This window comes from Suricata suricatta, chromosome X, assembly GCF_006229205.1.
Source record: "Suricata suricatta isolate VVHF042 chromosome X, meerkat_22Aug2017_6uvM2_HiC, whole genome shotgun sequence".
NCBI lineage: Eukaryota > Metazoa > Chordata > Mammalia > Carnivora > Herpestidae > Suricata > Suricata suricatta.
This window is the reverse complement of record NC_043717.1, coordinates 28,977,241-28,996,674: the sequence shown is the minus strand read 5'-3', so window position 1 is coordinate 28,996,674 and position 19,434 is coordinate 28,977,241.

The window sequence follows — 19,434 nt, the reverse complement described above, 5'->3', positions numbered from 1 at the left end:
TATATACATACACAGTGTATATACATACATATATATAGTGGTATATATTATTATTAAATATATTATAGACATATAATATATAATCATATATAATATGTAATTATATATAATACATAATAATTATATATAATATATAATCATTATATGTTATTTGTTGAATAATATATATATATTGGAATTCCAAAATAGAATTGTTGAATCACTCCACTGTATACCTGAAACTAATATAACACTGTTTGTTAACTGTGCTGGAAATAAAATAAAATAAAATAAAATAAAGTTAAATTAAATTAAATTAAATTAAAAAGAGAATAAGCAAAAGGCAGATACGGAATATAAATTGGTTAAGTATATATATTCAACAAAGCAAGCATAATAAAACTTGCTTAGATTCTGAAGTCTTGATTTCTATAATTGGTCACAGTGTCATAGTTGGTATTTGTAACTTTATTCTTCCTTACTTAGTATTTCTTTTGCTCTCAGCTTGATCTTAGTTGTCTAACTAGAGATGTGACCAGAACCTTTTTTTCTGGAGGGTCAGAATCCTTAGAGTTCTGCCAGCATTAGGTTGCTATACCTTCCACCAACATTCACCACTAGACTCAGAATTGCAAAGTTCTTCAGAGAATTACTTGAATTCCGTACTTAACATATATCCACCTTGATCCAACTATATAGCAGACACCCTGTTTTCTCTTAATAATCAGGATCAATTAACACAACCAATAGAGTAATCTTTTTGGTCTTTCCATTAACTAGAGTGCCAGATCCTAAATAGGACAGCTGGCAATTTCATCTTTCGCCGTATTAGAAGAATTCCTGTGACTATAGTAGAAGTATTCCTTTTTGAAGGGTGAACTAACACCTAAACCAGGAAAGCAGAGTTACTATGGCTGGAACCCACCCTTTTATTCATGTGTTATCACTAGTAATAATTAGAGGGGGGATTTCCATCCCTACCCCTTGATATGCTGTCTTGTGTGTTCTGGCTGTGAAACAAATGACATAGCGTACATTGGTCATTGGTTCAGAGCACATACTGAACCTTTAAGTGCAGATCCCCCAGCTCGCAGCTCACAATGTGTTGTCATCCAAAGACAGCATGTTAAGCCTTCAGTTGGCTTTTCCTCAGTTGAGCATATTTCTGTGTTGTGACACATGGTAAAATCAGTGAATGAGCAGGACAAAATTCCCATACTTAATTTGTTGTGAAATAGATTTTACAGTGTGTGTTTGGATACCATGTAAATGAATGAGGCATTCTGTAAGACCATTGGTGGTGGTAATGATAGGACAAATAATTTCTGTCTAAATGACTTCAGGAGTAACTTACAATTGACTTGACCTGGTAGGTTGTTACCCTCTTCCACACAGTGGTACTATGTTAGACTCTTGGCATTTGTCTCTGGTGTTAGCAGGTTGAAAATGCAGAAGTAGGAATAAATAATCAGTAGAAAAACTGAGAAATTATGGCTTATGTAAAGTAAATGGAGAATTGGGCAGGGAAAGCCTTTTTCTTATACTTGGGTCTCCTTATACATATATTATTGCTCATATCATTTCTTTAAAGCTCTGTCTCCATCAGATATAAAAAGCTGTGAGAAAATATTTGCATCTTCTTTCCCATTCATACCTCACTGGTTCCCAAGGAAATTGGCAGACAAAATCCCCTCTGTGATTGTACAGGCAGATCATTCTATCCCAGTTCAAATGCCTGGATCGCATACTGTTTTCTGGCTTGCTTGTATTGAAAGCCAGAAAGTTGTCTCAAAATAGAAAATTTGAAGCATGTCTCAAAATAGACAAATTTCAATGGGTACAATATTGGTATTGCCAAAATAATTTTAAGAATAATCGTATCAAGCAATTCCCTGGCACTTGAACTGCTGTGAATTATTCACACACATGAATTCATTTAATCCTCATAACACCCTGAGGTGGTAGGTACTGGGTCACCCTCATTTTACAGACAGGGAAATTAAGGCACAATGGTTAAGTCACTTGTCAGAGGTTGCACAGCTACAGTCTGTTGGGGTCAGAATCAAACCCTAGCATTTTTGTTTCAAAGTGCATGCTTTTATCCTCTTAGCTGTATGTCTCACACTCAGCCCACACTGGTACTTTTTTGGTAACCTCATTTTGAACTTTCATAATTAATCTGCCTCCTAGTTTGCTGTTGAATCACTCTAGAAGAAAAATCAGTGCATAGTCTGAACACTGACATTTTAAAAATAGGTTGAATTAAACTGTATTTTATATTTTATCTTGAAACACTTTTTTTTTTACTTGAGGCCTTGCTATGCTATTGGGGGTTTTTTGGTTGGTTGGCTTGTTTTGTTTTAAATTTATTTTTTTTAATTCAAGTTAGTTAACATAAGGTACAGTATTGGTTTCAGGAGTAGAACCCAGTGATTTCATTGCTTACATATAACAACCCAATGGTCATCTGAACGAATACCCATCACCCATTTAGCTCCTCACCCTGCCCCACCTCCCCTCCAGTAACCTCAGTTTATTCTCTGTCTTTAAGAATCTCTTATGGTTTGCCTCCCTCTCTGTTTTTATCTTATTTTTCCTTCTCTTCCCCTATATTCATCTGTTTTGTTTCTTAAATTTCACATATGAGTGAAATCATATGATATTTGTCTTTCTTATTGTTTTGATCATCACCATGGCTTGCAAGAGAACCTCTGATTTTATTTTGGCAGTATTCAAGTTCCTTATCAATCAATCAGTCAGATATAGTATCAAATAGAATTGTTAATTATATGACCAAGGCCCCTGACTTATGGAGATTTGTTTCTCAAGTCAGAAAAATTACACACTGGGGCTCCTGGGTGGCTCAGTCTTTGGGTGTCAGAGTTCGGCTCAGGTCATGATTTCATGGTTCCTGGGTTCAAGCCCCACATCGGGCTCTGTGCTGACAGCTCAGAGCCTGGAGTGTGCTTTCAATTCTGTGTATCCATCTCTGCCCTTCACCTACCTGCATTCTGTTTCTCTCTCTCTTTCTTAAAACATAAATAAAAATTTGAAAAAATTAAGCATTGTACTAGTTTAATGGCATATTGAAGATTCTACTACACATTCTTCACCAATCTCTGAGGCTGGGTACCTGAATGGGTTTATGATCATTTGAACCTATGAAAATGAAATAAAGGCATTTCAACACCACTGATTTAATAAGTGAGTCCTACTGTGTTGACTTTTGTTTTGAGAGTTGATTTAAGGTGGAATATTAAATTAGTAGATTAATTGATAGAGTGGAAACCAAATGGATATTTACCAAATACATAGAATGGCTTTTGTCTTCCTGATTGCTATTTTACAGTTGTTTAGTCTTTCAACTGAATTCTCAGGAGGTTGAGAGACACAAGAAAGTCGTGTGAAATATATCGCCACATTTAGTGGTACATTCCATTTCTTCCTAAGGACATTTGTAAACAATGTAAAGCGCATGCCAGAAATATTAATTGAGAATGTTAGTCTCAAATTGCCTATAGCATCCTGTGTCGGTGGATGGCCTGGGGGAAGACAGCCTTGTCAGTGTGGCTGCATGTATATTTGAAGAGCAAAATCTAAATGATACTTCCACAATGCATGAATTACCCTCAGGTGTTTTGGCAAATCCATAAGCACAGATCAAGCCTTCTTTTCCTTTTTAAGGCAAACAACAAGCTGCACCCCTTTTTTGGATTAAAAAAACCTGTACTAGCTCTTTGAATGCTAATGAAACAGTCATTCTCAATAAGCCATTTGCAAGCACGTTATTTTCAAAGGAAGAATATTGGCATTTAATCTTGGAAACAGCCATGCTTAACAATGACATAAAACATTCTTATTGTTCCTGGAAAAGGGAATTATGGGTGATGTGTGAAAGGAACAAAGAATACCATCCCCTGCATGTGAAAAGGTACTCAACATCATTAATCATCAGGGAAGTACAAATCAAAACTACAATGAGATAGCACCTCACACCTCTCAGATTGGCTATTATCAAAAAGACAAAAATAACGAGGTTGACAAGGATGTCAAGAAAAGGGAATCCTCATACACTGTTGGTGGGAATATAAATTGGTGCAGTCACTATGGAAAACAACAATGGTATTTCCTTAAAAAAAATTAAAAATAGAACTGCCATACGATCTAGCAATTCTACCTCTTAATATTTATCTGAAGAAAACAAAAACAACAATTTGAAGAGATATAAGTGGCCCTATGTTCAGTGCAGCATTATTTACAACAACCAAGGTTTGGAAGCAACCTAAGTACCCATTGATACATAAATGGATAATGAAGATGTGGTATGGTCCCTGTCTTTCTCTGTATGTGTGTGTGTGTGTGTGTGTGTGTGTGTATGTGTATGTGTGTGTGTGTGTGTGTGTGTATATATATATATATACACATATACATGTATGTATATGTGTATATATATATATAATGGAATATCTCTTGGCCATAACAATGAAATCTTGCCATTTGCAACAACCAGGATGGACCCAGGGGGTATTATGCTAAGTGAAATGAGTTAAAGACAAATACTATATGATTTCACTTATATGTAGAATCTAAAAAAAAGTGAAACAAATGAAGAAACAAGACAAAACAGAAACTGACTCATACAGGAAACAAACTGTTGGTTACCAGAAGGGAGGGATTGCAGGGGTAGAAGAAATAGGTTTAGGGGATTAAGAGGTACAAACTTCCAGTTATAAAATAAATGTCATGGTGATGTAATGTACAACATAGAGAATGCAATCAATAATATTGTAATAACTTCGTATGGTAACAAATGGTAACTAAACTTACTGTGGGGATCATTTAATTTTGCATAAAAATATCATATCACTATGTTGTACACCCGAAACTAATAGGCTATTGTATGTCAATTATATTTAAATAATAAAAGAGAACAATATCCCTGCAGCCAAAGGAAATCATTAAAGGACAAATGGCATTGTCATGAAAGCCCAATGAAGAATCCAGTGATAAATATTCATGGAGTTATTTATTTTCCCTAGATTGCATCTTTCCTCTACATAAATGAAACACAACTTACTCTTTTCTCATTTTGCTTATTTCCTTTCTCATCTCTCCTTTCTGCTCTCTTAATCTATATAACTTTTGTTTATCTTATTTTTTACCACTGTAAAATTATTCTGTTTCCTCATTTTGTTTTCTAAATCTTCTGGTGTATGGCCACAGAAACAATCATAAACACTGACTTCACCCATTTCAGTATGGTAGTTACTCAAGAATTCCTCACCTTTTAGAATTTCTGCTAATAAGTTTCTAATTCTAGCTCACCTTCATATTTTATCTACTATTGCTTCCAAGCCACTATTTATTGATGAAAAAGGTCACAAAAGGGAAGTATTCCCATACCAAAGGCATGCTCTCTATCATCAACTAGGCCATCATTGCTACTTAATTTTTTTTAAATATGCAGTGAAATTATTTTTGTGGAATATCATGTCCCTTCCATTGATTATCCAGGACTTGTAACTTTGCTTTTCAAGCTCCCAGTTTGATTTCTACAAGATTCTTTGAATTGCTTTAGTGGTAAGCCTAGTCTATGCAAAGTACTCCAAAACATTGCTGAAAAAATTTTAAGAAATCAAAACAAATGGAGAATCATAACATTTTCATGAGTGGAAGGGTCAATAAATTTAAGAGGTCTATTTTTTCCCAGTTTTATCTATAGACTCAATATAATCCCAGTCAGAATCCCAAGACAGAGTCATTTTTGGGTGCAGAAATTGACAAGCTGATTTTAAAATTTATATGAAATTGCAAAAGGCCCAGAATATCTATGACATTTTGAAAAAAGAACAAAGTTGGAGTACTTACACTACTTAATTCAAAATTTATTAGAAAGCTACACTATTCTAGACAGTGTTTTACTGATGTAAGGATAGACATATAGATAAATGGAACATCACAGAATATCTAGAAATAAACCTATACATATCATCGATTTATTATTCAGTGTTGCCAATATAAGTCATTAGGGAAAGAAAGTCCTTTACATAAATGGTTTTGGAATAACTGGACATCTCCATGGGGAAAAAAATGAACCTAACTAACAATTTCATACCTTATACAAAAATTAATTCATAAAGGCTCATGAACAAGCACAGAAAAGTAAAAGTAAAATTATAAAACCTTTAAGAGGAAACAGAAGAAAACATTTATGATCTTGGGTTAGGAAAATATGTTTTAAAGGACATAGAAAACACAAACCACAAAAGAAAAAAATGGCAAATGAGTCTTTAAAAAAATTAAATTATCAGGCAAACTATAGATGGGAGATAATGTATGTAATACATATATTTGACAAAGGATTGGGTTTTAGGATATAACAGAACTCTTACAACCCAATAATAGAACAACAAACAATCTAACAAAAAGTGAGCAAAAGATTTGAAAAAACACTCTAAACAGAATGGCCAAAAGCACATTAAAATGTCCTTGACATCTTGAATTATCAGGGAAATAGGAAATAAAATAAAAATGAAATTCTACCCTCTAGACTTGCTGAATTAAAAAAAAAACTGGCAATACCTCATTTTGTCCAGAATGTGGGCAACTGAAATTTTCATACCCGTGGGTTATAGTGCAACTTGATATAATCACCTTTATAATAAGTTTGGAAGTTTATTTTAAGTTTATTTATTTATTTTGAGAGAGAGAGAGAGAAAACCAACAGGGGAGGGGCAGAGAGACTGGGGGACAGAGGATGCAAAGTGGGCTCTATGCTGACAGCAGGGAGCCCCATTCAGGGCACAAATTCATGAACCATGAGATCATGACCTGAGCCACTCAGGCACTCCTCATCAAACTATACTTTTAAGATGGGTGCATTTTATTTTATGTAAAGTACACCTTAATAAAGATAAATTAACACTCATTGAACTGATAGAACTCTGAAATGTTAATGGGTACATTTTATTCTGAATAAATTCTACCTCAAGAATGTTTTTGAATTTAAAGGAAGAGAACAAATATTTATGTCTAAGAATATTCACCTCTCATCAATTCCAATAACAGAACCATTGGAAAAAATTGAGATATTTATATTCATGGTGGAGTCATAAACAGGAATATTACTCAGCTATTATAAATCACATTCTCAATTGTAATTGAGGATACTAGATACATATATACTGATGATTTTCCTTAAGTGTAATTCTATACATAGAATAGATTTAAAAAATACAACAATGATTAGAATAGTGATATTTTAGGCTTTGTAAACCATATGGTCTCTCTTGCAACTATGCATATATACTCTAGTTGCATGCAAACAATTGTAAACAGTATGCAAACAAATGATCATGCATGTATGCCAATAAAACGTATTTACAAAAACAGGCAGTGTACTGGATTTGGTTCTTTCTTCAGATGATATTTGGAAGCTAATCTATTGTGTAGAAAAAGCCTTTATTGTTAGGACTTTTTTTATTTTTTATTTCTTTATTTAAAAAAATTTTTTTATGGTTTTTTAAATTTATTTTTGAGAGACAGAGAGAGGCAGCTCGAGTAGGGGAGGGTCAGAGAGAGAGGGAGATACAGAATCTGAAGCAGGCTCCAGGCTCTGAGCTACCTGTCAGCACAGAGCCCGATGTGGAGCTCAACCCATGAACCGTGAGATCATGACCTGAGCCAAAGCCTGAGGGTTAACAGGCTGAGCCACCCAGGCGTCCCTATTGTTAGGACTTTTTACCATTGTTTGAAAGTCCTACAGTTTTCTCTATTTATTAGGAGCATAATAGGCCCATTTGATTTCAGACTGAAGATTCCATTTGATGAAAGTTTCCATGATTGGTTTGCTGGTTTAAAAATGAATACCATGTATGGTGTGCCTGGGTGTGCCTCTTGATTTTGGCTCATGATTTCAGTTTGTGAGATCAAGCCCCGTATAGGGTTTTGATCTGAGAGTGCAGAGCCTCCTGGGGATTCTCTCTCTCGCTTTCTCTTTGTCCCTCGTCCTTCTGAAAATAAATAAACATTAAAAAATTTTAAAATAAAAAAAATGAATACCATTTAAAGAATGAATCACCAAATTCCTTTCAAAATCTATTTAGACAAGCTATATTTTATTCATAATATTTTTTCTGCACAGGACAAGAGACTGTAGTTGAGTTTGTCAGGAAAGCAGAAACCAAGACAGAAAACCTCAATAAACATTAAAACTCACTGAGCAGAACAATACTCATTTTTCATCCTACATATATTTTAGACATTTCCATTTTGAATGGTGAAAAAAAAAGCAAAGGAACAGAAAAGAAAGGAACCATGATTTACAATGGAAAAAAAGTGTATCTTTTTAGTATTCAGAAAATACTTTAGGTGGACTTTGGTATAACGGGGTCTAATAAACTCATTTTCCCCAACAAAATTGAGAAAAGACCAGGGCAAGAGAGACAACGTTTCCTGAAATTTCAAGATTTATTTAAGCACCTTCTGAGCGAGAAGAAAGCAGACAGCATGGACACTGTTCACCAAACAGTGAACATGTAATCCCAGCCCCTGCACACTCATGTCACTAGTAAATTTGCCATTAAAACATTGACTTGGTAATTGCTGATGATTTTCTTATTTTAATTACATGGTAATTATAAAATTATATCAACAATTTCTATGCAAAAATAGTACATATATGTACTATAATATATAAGACAGAATATATATATATTTATATATATATATTTATAGCATACACATATGTTTATAAATATATATATTTGCCTTGGGTTTGATTGAACAGAGGCTAACAGGATACATGAGGGCCAAGACTCTTGTATCACTTACCAAACCATGAGTTTAGGTTCTGTGTCAATAGTGGACCCTTAATGTAGCCCTGCTGATATTCAGTTTGTCCTAAGCAGCAGTGGATATTTGACTATTTTACTGTGATTATTTGCTGACTCTGTTTTCACCAGGCAAAATCTCAGGCATGGGGTTTGAAACTCCTCAGGTTAAATGCAATGACCTCCCTTATATGTGAAAGGCATCTCTCCTGTAAATTTAACTGCAATCTTCCCTTTTCTCCCATTTTCATTTTCATTATCTTCTATTCTGTTGCCATTCCTGCTAATGTGATGCCCTAACCGAACATATTGTGGTATGTATGTGTGGGTGTGTGCATGCACACGTGTGCTCTTATAGTTTTAATTTTGGACATGAGGAATGTGAAGTTCCTTTGGTGGCATTAGGATGGACGTGACACTCAACAACTAGATATTAGGGCTTTTAACTAAGAAAAGACATCTATATTACAGACAACATTGGAGAGTCATCAGATTTCAGGTGAAAGTAGGAAATGAGGGCCTAATATAGGGTAAGAAAAGTCACAGATACATGAAACTCAGTGCAGTGAGTTGAATATGGTATTATAAGTGTTCTGTGCTGAGGCAGATTCTGTATCTGGATAATGGTAAATTAATCCGGAGTAGAAAGAAGATTTAAGGGGCACCTGGAGGCTCAGTCAGTTAAGCATCCGACTCTTGACATCAGCTCAGGTCATGATCTCCAGGTTGGTGGGTTTGAGCTCCCCCTCCTCCACCATCAGGTCTGTTTTGACAGCATGGAGCCTTCTTGGGATTCTCTCTACCCCTCTCTATGCCCCTCCCCTGCTCGTGTGCACGTGCTTGCTCTTTCTCTCAATATAAAGTTAAAAAGAAAAGATTTAAGAGTGAATTTGAGTCAGAAAGGAGGAATTAGTGTTGATTAGTTTATATGAAGTGTCCAAGGAAGGGACTATGGCAAGGTCTTAAACAGGAGAGGATAAGAAAGAAGACAGATTGTTCATGTGAGTAATTTCAGTAGAAAACAATGCGAAGATAAAACACACACACACACACACACACACACACACACACACAAATAATTAGGTAGAACATGGGGCTGAAGAAGCTTGTTGCATTTGTTTTGGTGTTGCTTTTAATAAGTAATGCTGAGAGTAAAGGGTAGAGACAACTGATTGAGGATATAGAAAAGTAATGATAATGATTAGAGATATTTGAAGAGATAAGAGAGGTAAATCCAAAACACAGGTGAGGCACTAATCTTGGATAGGCCATAACGTTCAGACCCTGGAGGAAAAAACCAAATTCATCTCAGCAAATGACCTCATCATTTCCCCAGTGCCAAAACCAGAAACCAGGGAGTGGAATTTGTCTCCTTTCTTGTCTTCTCTTTTTTCTTACATCAAAGCAGACACCAATCTAGACTGTTCAACCATGTAATTGCCCTTAAACTTGAGACAAAATATGTTTCTTTTGTTTTTCTTTTCTGTTTTCTCTCTTATTAGTACTGGTTCTCATCAGTTTCTAAAGTTCTACATATGCTGACAGTCATTCCTCATCTCTTCACTGTTCAAGAGTGAACTTTCTAAAATGCAAAGCTCATCATGTGATTTCATGCTTAAAAATCATTCCATGGCACCTTGTGACCTTTGGAATAAATTCATCTCATGAGTATGATTTACATGAATTTTCATGAGCTGGCCCTTTCTAGCCTCAGACTCTCTCTCTCTCTCTCTCTTTTTTTTTTTATGACTTAGGACCCTTTGTTCCCTCTGCTCTAGCCCTACCCGGCACCTTATATTTCCCTGAACACTCCAGATTCTTTAATCATCTAATGTCTGCACTTGCTGCTGCCCCTACACTGATGCCTAAAAGCACAGAGAAACTCAGAGAATGGGCTCACTTATTACCTGAGCAAAATGAATGATCCTCTCAGGGGATTGGAAACATAGGGACACTTATGGAATGAATAGTCTAGCCTGGAAGACAAATAAATGGATGTCTTCTTGCTTTCCTACCTAGGAACTTAGAACAAGTGTTTTATTCTCTACTTTGAGATAGATAGCTTCTTCTCATGAATCTTCACTAATTTCCTCCATACTCAGTCATGATTTGGAGCCATCCCTGAGAACTTTGCCTCATCTCTGCCATTATCCTGACAAGTAGATGCTGTCCACTTGTGATCTATTCATTTACCTGTCTCTCTGCCAAGACTATTCATTCCTCTTGTGTCCTTGTGATTCCAGTCCCCACGGAAGTATAGATTAAGTATTGTTTTTTATTCTGAAGTAGTAAATGAATCCATTTTTTAAGTTTCTCTGTAGTTTAGTACAACTTTGTGTTTTGAAAATAACATTTTTTTCAAGAAGCAATACCCAGCATCACCTAGGCCATTTCTTCATGTTTTGTAGTGGAAACATACATTGAGAGGGTAAATGACTTACTCGGTGCCAAAAACTGCAGGGACATAAACTCTGTTATTGTCACCTGGTGCTTGCTTTACTTCACCAGGTGACCTGATTTTTTTTAATGTTTATAGGTTTATTTTTGAGAGAGAGAGAGCACAAGTGGGAGAGGGGCAGAGAGAGAGAGAGAGAGAAAGGGAGACACACGATCCGAAGCAGGCTCCAGGGTCTGAGCTGTCAGCACAGAGCCCAACGCGGGGCTTGAACTCGTGAACTGTGAGATCATGATCTGAGCCAAAGTCGGATGCCCAACCGACTGAGCCACCCATGTGCCCTGTGACCTGATATTCTTAAACAGGTCACTCAGCAGCAGCAACAGCCAACAGGCACAACTCTCCATTCCCAGTATTTCTCTCAGAGCCTTTGCATGCAACTTGACCGGAGGCAGTGTGCATGAGAATAGAATTTGTCAAATATTTTTTATATGACTTAAATATGATTATATGTTAAAAACCCTTAGTCCTGAGACAGGCACATAATAGATGCTTGGTACATGTTCTTCATGCACCCCCAGGTTCTACCATTGAATACTCAACCTAATGTCATGAATAATTCTTATTTATACTGATGATGATTGATGAAAGTGAATGTTTTCCATTTGTATTTAAAAGACTGTGAGTTGTCCCTACTTCTTTCTCACTTACCCCACACACCCTCATATATCTTTTGCTCCATGAGCAGCACCGTACTTTTCATTCTTTCAAACCTCCATGCCTTTATACAGTGCCATGATGTCTAAATGCTACTCCTTCCCTCTGCCAGAAATATTTTTTTTATCTTTGTCTTCCTGATGACCTGAGACATCTACACTCAGCTCAAACCTCACCTCCTCTGTGAAAAGTTATCTAAATATCCTTCCCCCAGGGGAGTTAGCCTTCCTCCCTTGTGCTTCTATTTCTCTCATACATTCATTCCTATCTTTCCCAATACATTCTAAGATTATTGGGCTAATACATAACATCTCACTTGTCTATCCTTATCTCCCATGTTTATAATGTCTCTCAATGCTCAATAGATCTGTTTTTTAAGAATTTGTATTGATTAAATTAAGCTAGGTCATTGAATGTCAAATATACCTGATTCCAAGACTGAAAAATATGATGCAAATACTTTTGATGTAGGAATTATATAATGTATGAAGAATAATTGGAATTCACTAGGAATTCAAGGGCTCAAGAAAAGTAAAATAATTTGAGTAATTCTGTATGCAATGCAATTCAATGAGGGGGAGTGATGAATAAATCAATCAGAGTTAAAATAATACTAGTTTATAGTCACCAGTTAATCCTTAGAAGAAGCTTATAAGGGAGGTACTATTTTTATCCCCATATTGCAGATAAAGGAAGTGAGACCCAGAGTCACATAGTTAGTAAATGACAGAACCAAAATTTAAATACAGAAAAAATTTTTTACTCTAGAATATTATGCTAAAATATTTTTCTGGCTCCTAAAGGAACTGTCTCCAAAAATATCAAAGCAGCAGTACATGAAATGAACAGAGAAGCCAAGTTCAGTTGAAAAGTTTTTTTAAATAAGTTGAGAAGAGTTATTCTGATAGATATTCTCACTTAGCTAAATATCCCATTCTACTTAAGGATACAAGTTTAAAAATAATTTTATGAATCTCTCATAATTTGCTCACTTGTAGATTTCAGAATTTTGCTGAAATGAATATAAGCAATGTTCTGTACACAATACTCTGTCCACACTGTTTAGTTCCAATTGTGTTTTCTCCTGTCATGGGTTTTTGCGTCAGGACCTGGCCTAGACTGTTAACCACTGTCCTCTCCCTGGGCAGTGCTCCTCTTGTGCCTACAAATGCTGTGCCACATGAAATAAGGTCACATGCAATGGAGATATCTTATTTTTGTCAGCAATGATGAATGTAATACCTATTGCCTAAACTTGCACATGTGTAAACAGAACCTGGCTTGAGAATCTTACTGAAATCCTGAATGATAGTCAAATATGTTGTCAGGAACTTGCTAAAGTAGTTTCCTGTTTGTTCTGTTTGTTTTCTCTAGTCTCTGTGTACAGCTTTATCCCATTCACCTAATATGTTCAGTGATAGAGTTAAAACCAGGAAATGTAATAGCCAACATATGAGCCCAGCACCAAATCCATCTGTTCGAAGTCACACTCTCCAAAGTGTCAGCTTTGACAGAATGTTCTCCACAGGGTTCTTGTGATCCTCAGCAGCTAGTGCATTGATGAAGGATATTGAGTAAATCCCACTAACTGAATGGAAAATCCTAACAGGTTTCTGATGTCCATTAACCATATGGCCTTACTATCACTTTCTGATCTTCTATGCTCTTAGCCAAAGAATCCAAACTAGCCAGGGAACATCACTCCTTTCCATTCCAGAAATGTACAGGATTAAAATCTTACAACTTTCCAGCTTTGGGTGGGTATTAGTGAAAGAAATGAAATCGAAAAGTGGCAATGGCATGGCCCCAGACTTCCTTGTCTTGTTCTTCCCATTGGGCAATAATAGCGGGTCACTCTGTTTGGACATATTATGTAGTTGGTTTCCCATGAATTGTTCGCTAAACCAAGGTTAGAGAGAAGGAATTGTAGGCTTGTAAATTCTTGGGGCAATAATTTAACCAACTAAGTGGATTGATCATGCTACAATTTGGGGGAAAGGCATACTCAGGAAGCAACATGGAGCCTATCAAAACTGAATTAGAGAGACACAGCAGGGAGACAAAGGAGGCCAAAACAGCTGGGGTTCATAGGACAGAGTACTAGAGAGGAGAGTGTTGTACATAGAAAGAATTCTGGAGATCTACTGAGAGCCCCCATTATGTAATCAGGTGAATACTGATCAGCAAACACATGCGAGGTAACTCCTTAAGGCTAGAAAAAGAATTACCTACAGTTATTAGAAGTAGCAATCCCTGGGGCTCACAAATGACTAGGAAGAATTTCCATTTCCACCATCTAGAATGAAAAACCTCACAATTCATGGGGCATAGAATACAGTATTCAAAAGTATCTTGCCCTCGTTGTGGATAAAAGTCAGTCATACTGGTGGCGGAGTGGCACAGTCACTTAAGCATCCAATTCTTGATCTCGGCTAAGGTCATGATCTCACAGTTCATGACTTCATGCACCACATCAGGCTCTGTGCCAATGGCATGGGACTGCGTGGGATTCTGTCTCTCTCCTTCTCTCCACCCCTCCCCCACTTGTGCTCACACTCTCTCTCTCTCTCTTAAAATAAATAAATAAGCTTTAAGATTTTTAAAAAATAGCCAGAGGCTAAACTCTTATCTTAAAATGAAGGCCTAAGATTATTTTTCAAGTAACTTAACTATATTCAGGATAAAATATAAAAAATACTTTAGGAATACAAACATACAAACAGCTACCACCTAACCAGGTAAATACTTGGTTATTTACCTGGAATAAACTCAGGATTAACACAGTTGATAGTCTATAGAGTTAGTAGACAAAGGCATTAATTATAACAATTACTATAATTGTATTCCATATATCCAAGGAGCCAGAGGAAAGGTTGAACATCTTGAGTAGAGACATGGAAGACTGTGAAAGACTCAAACTGAGCATCTAGATATAAAGGTGACTATGTATAAGATGAAAACTACACTAGATGGAAATAACAACCCATTGGACATCACAGAAGAAACTATTAGTGAACCTGATGACATAACAGTGGAAAGTATCCAAATAGAATATGGGGGGGGGACTGGAAAAAATTTAACAGATCATCAGTGAGTGAGTAGTAGAACATCTTTAAGAAGTTTAATTTTTGTAATTTTTAAATAAGTTTATTTATTTTGAGAGAGAATAATGGGAGGCAAAAAGAGAGGGAGAGTCAGAATCCCAAACAGCCTCCATGCTGTCAGCACAGAGCATGATGCTCTGACTTAAACCTATGAGCCATGAGATCATGACCTGAGCCAGAATCAAGGGTCAGACACTTAACTGACTGAGCCACCCAGGTACCCCATTTTTTGTAAATTTTTTAAAAAATTTAGTATCTATGCCCAATGTGGGGCTCAAACTCATGACCCTGAGATCCAGAGCCTCATGCTCTACTGACTAAGCCAGTCAGGTGCCCCTCAATTTTTGTAAATTTGATGAAAATCATAAGCCTACATGTCCAAGAAGGTAAATCAGTATTGGAGGCAAGTTTATAACATTAAATGCCTAGCTTTTGAAAGAATAAAAGTCTTCAAATCAATGACTCATCTTCCAACTTAAAAATTAGAAAATAAACAATAAATAGGCTCATAGTAATTAGAAGAAAGGAAATCCCTAGGATCAAAGTGCAAATAAATTAAACATGTAACAAAAAATATAGAGAAAAATCAGTGAAAGTAAAAGTTGATTCTTTGAGAAGATGAATAAAACTGATGTCTTTAGCCAGAGTGATCAATAAAAAAGTAAAGGCATAAATATCTAATGTTGGCAATTATGTAATTAATGTTGTATATTCAATTATTATCAAAGTAGTAATGAATGAATGAATGTTAAGAACTTTATGTCATTGCTTTTAAATAAATATGAAATATTTAATTTTATTTTTTACTATTTTATTTTATCTTCTCTTAAAATTTTTAATTCCAGTATACATGCAGTGCTATATTAGTTTCAGGTGTAATATAGTGATTCAACAATTCTATACATTACTCAGTGCTCATCATGATAAATGTCCTCTTAATCCCTTTCACCTATTTCACCATTTTCCCACCCACCTCCCTGCTGGTAACCACCTGTTTGTTCTCTATATGTAAGAGTCTGCTTTTGATTTGTCCCTCTTTCTTTGTTTATTTGTTTTGTTTCTTAAATTTCACATGAGTGAAATCATATAGTATTTTTCTTTCTCTATCTGACTTTATGCCAACAAATTTGACAACTTTGTTGAAAATGGGCAAATTCCCTGAAAGACACAAACTATCAAAGGCAAATCAAGAAATAAGCCTATTCACTTTCTAAAATAGCCAAATCATGGAAAGAGCCTAAATGTCCATCACCTGATGAATGGATCAAGAAGATGTGGTTGATATATACAATGGAGTACTACATGGCAATGAGAAAGAATGAAATATGGCCATTTGTAGCAAAGTGGATGGACCTCGAGGGTGTCATGCTAAGCGAAATAAGTCAGGCGGAGAAGGACAGATACCATGTTTCCACTCATAGGTCTAACAGGAGAAACCTAACAGAGGACCACAGGGAGGGGAAGGGGGAAAGAGAGTTGGGGAGAGCAAGGGACACAAATCATGAGAGACTACTGAATACCGAAAACGAACCAAGGACTGAAGGGGAGAAGCGGGTCATGGTCATGGAGGGGGGCACTTTTGGGGAGAATCACTAGGTGTTATATGGAAACCAATTTGACAATAAAGTATTATAAATTTAAAAAAAGAAAGAAGTCTATTGACTAATACTCTATTAAAGAAGTAGAATTTATAGGTAAAGTCCTTCCTACAAATTGAGTTGCAGGAACAGATGACTTCAATGGTGAATTTCGACAAGTGTTTCAGGAAGAAACAATACCAGTTCTACATGAGTTCTTCCAGAAAATAGAAGACAAGTGAATATGTCCTAGGTCATTTTATGAGGTCACATTATTCATACCAAAACCAGATGAAGACATGGCACATAAACAAAGCCACAAGCCAAGAATTAGTCAATGTAGTTAGCCATATTAACAGACTGAAAATAAAAGTAAATATATTATCATCTCAGTAGATGAAGAAAAAGCAGCATTTGAAAAAATCCAGCATCCATTCTTAATGAAAATGTATAAAAAACTAGAAATAGAAGGTGCAATGGACTTAATGTGTCCCCCCAAATTCATATGTTGAAATCCTAATCCTCAATGTGATGGTGTTAGGAGGTATGGCCCTTGGGAGGTGATTAGGTCATAAATGTGGAACCCTCATGAATGGGATTACAGTCCTTAGAAAAGGGACCCCAGAGAGTTCTCTTGCCTTCTTTCTTTTATGTGGGGCACAGCAAAAAGTCAGCAGTCTGCAACCTGGAAGAATGAGTCTCCCTAGAACCTCATGCTGTCACTCTAATCTCAGACTTCCTGTCTCCAGACCTATGAGAAATAATTTCTGTCATTTATATGCCACTTGACCTGTCCTACTTTGTTTTAGTAACTTTGTCAATCCGCTAAGAATCATGTACAAAAAAAGGTACAGGTAACAAAGCAAGGATCTCCACTTTCACCACTTCTAATCAACACTATTCTATAGGTTCTAGCCAATGGAGTGGGACAAGAAAAAGAAATAAAAAGCATTTAGATAGAAAAAGAAGTAAGGCCTCTTTATTTGCAGATGACATAATCATCTATGTGGAAGACCCCAAGTAATGTGTAAGAAACTACTAAAACTAATAAGTGAATTTGGCCAGAAGACAAGATACAAAAACAGTATATAAACATCAATTACATTTCTTTATAATAGCAATGAGTAAAACTACATTAAAATAAAAATACTATTTATAATTGCATTAACTAATTAATTGGGTTGTTTTCTTATTGTTGAGTTTTAAGTGTTATTTGCATATTTTGAATACAAGTCCTTTATCTATCAGCATCAACTATGGGGCACAAACAAAAGTGAGTTGAGAGCACAAAAACTCCCATTTCCCACCCAGAACTGTGTAGATTTAATGATAGAAATCTTTGAAAGCCTGTCTTCTGCAAGACCATTAAATGTGCCAATTGGATTTCCCTGTGGCAAATATCACACAGAATGGGTATGAAGATCAGTTACAGTCTTGTGCAAAATGTATTGGCATTTCTATACAGTACAATAGATATATACCCATTTAGGAAATTTGTTGCTTAACATTTTCCCTGACTTCTCAGAGTCACTGGGGATTTCCAGTGTGTGGCAATTACTCAGCCACATGCTTAGTGCATAGAAGGTTATTATTCTGTATCACGGTCCACTGATTAACCCAGCCGGCCGATAGGTAATAGGATGGTTTTCTCCCCCACTGGGTCTCCCAGATGAGAAATTTTCCCAACATTATCATTATTGTCTTTGTAAGTTAATTTTCCATCAGTGTTAGAACTTTGAGAATAATAGGGTTTCCCCCCCAAGAATTGGATCTTAGTAGTAATGTTAGAAAGCCCAGCTCAGATAAAACACTGTGTTCTTATTGATGAAAATTAGGTTTCTAATACATGTATAAACATAATTTCTCTTCAATTTGAAGATCTTTTAAAAAAATTACACATGTTTTACAAGAGTTTCACTAATAATTAGACTACTAAAAATATGAATTTTATTTTACTGTAGCATTGCTTTATAAACAGAACAGCTAAGTGTGTTGTGAAAAGAACACTACCTGTCTTATCATTTATAAATCTTATGGAAGTTAATCCTGGGAAACACTCAAGGGATTGGGAAGTGACACTAGAGAACATTTTGCTGAACTCTGCTAATCTTGAAATTTTTGAATTATATCTTTCAGTATAGCCTGTGAAAATGAATCAGATTTAATAATCCCCCAATAGTTTCTCTCCCATAAAAAATTACATATTTTATAGAATCACAGTTCTATAGTACACATTCTTAAACCTGTTCACAAATTATCTTGATTACCTCCTGCCCTAAGTGGAATCAGTAGGTATGTTAGTTGTAATCGATTTTGTAGATACTCTTGATCAAGTTGAGGAAGTTCCCCTCTATTCCTAGTTTTCTTTTCTTTTATATTTATTTTTGAGGGGAAGGGAGAGGCAGAGAGGGGCGGGGGGCAGAGGATCCAAAGCAGGCTTTGCATTGACAGCAGAGACTCTGATGTGGCACTCAAACTCATGAACCATGAGATCATGACCTGAGCCAAAGTCAGACACTTAACTAACTGAGCCACCTAGACACCCCCCTATTCCTAGTTTTCTAAGTATTTTTTATCTGAATGGGTGTTGAATATTATCAATTTTTTCCTATATTACAAAAATCGTGTGATTTTTCTTCTTTTCCCTCTTAATATGATGGATATTTGAGGGAGTTTTTAAAATTAAAAAATGGAATTCCCTTAGTAGTTATAGGGCCATTCAGATTATCTATTTCAAACTCATTGGGTTTGGTAGTTTGTACATTGTGAGTAATTGGCCTCCTTCATCTAAATTATCAAATTTGTGTGTGTAGGGTTGTTCATGGTATTCT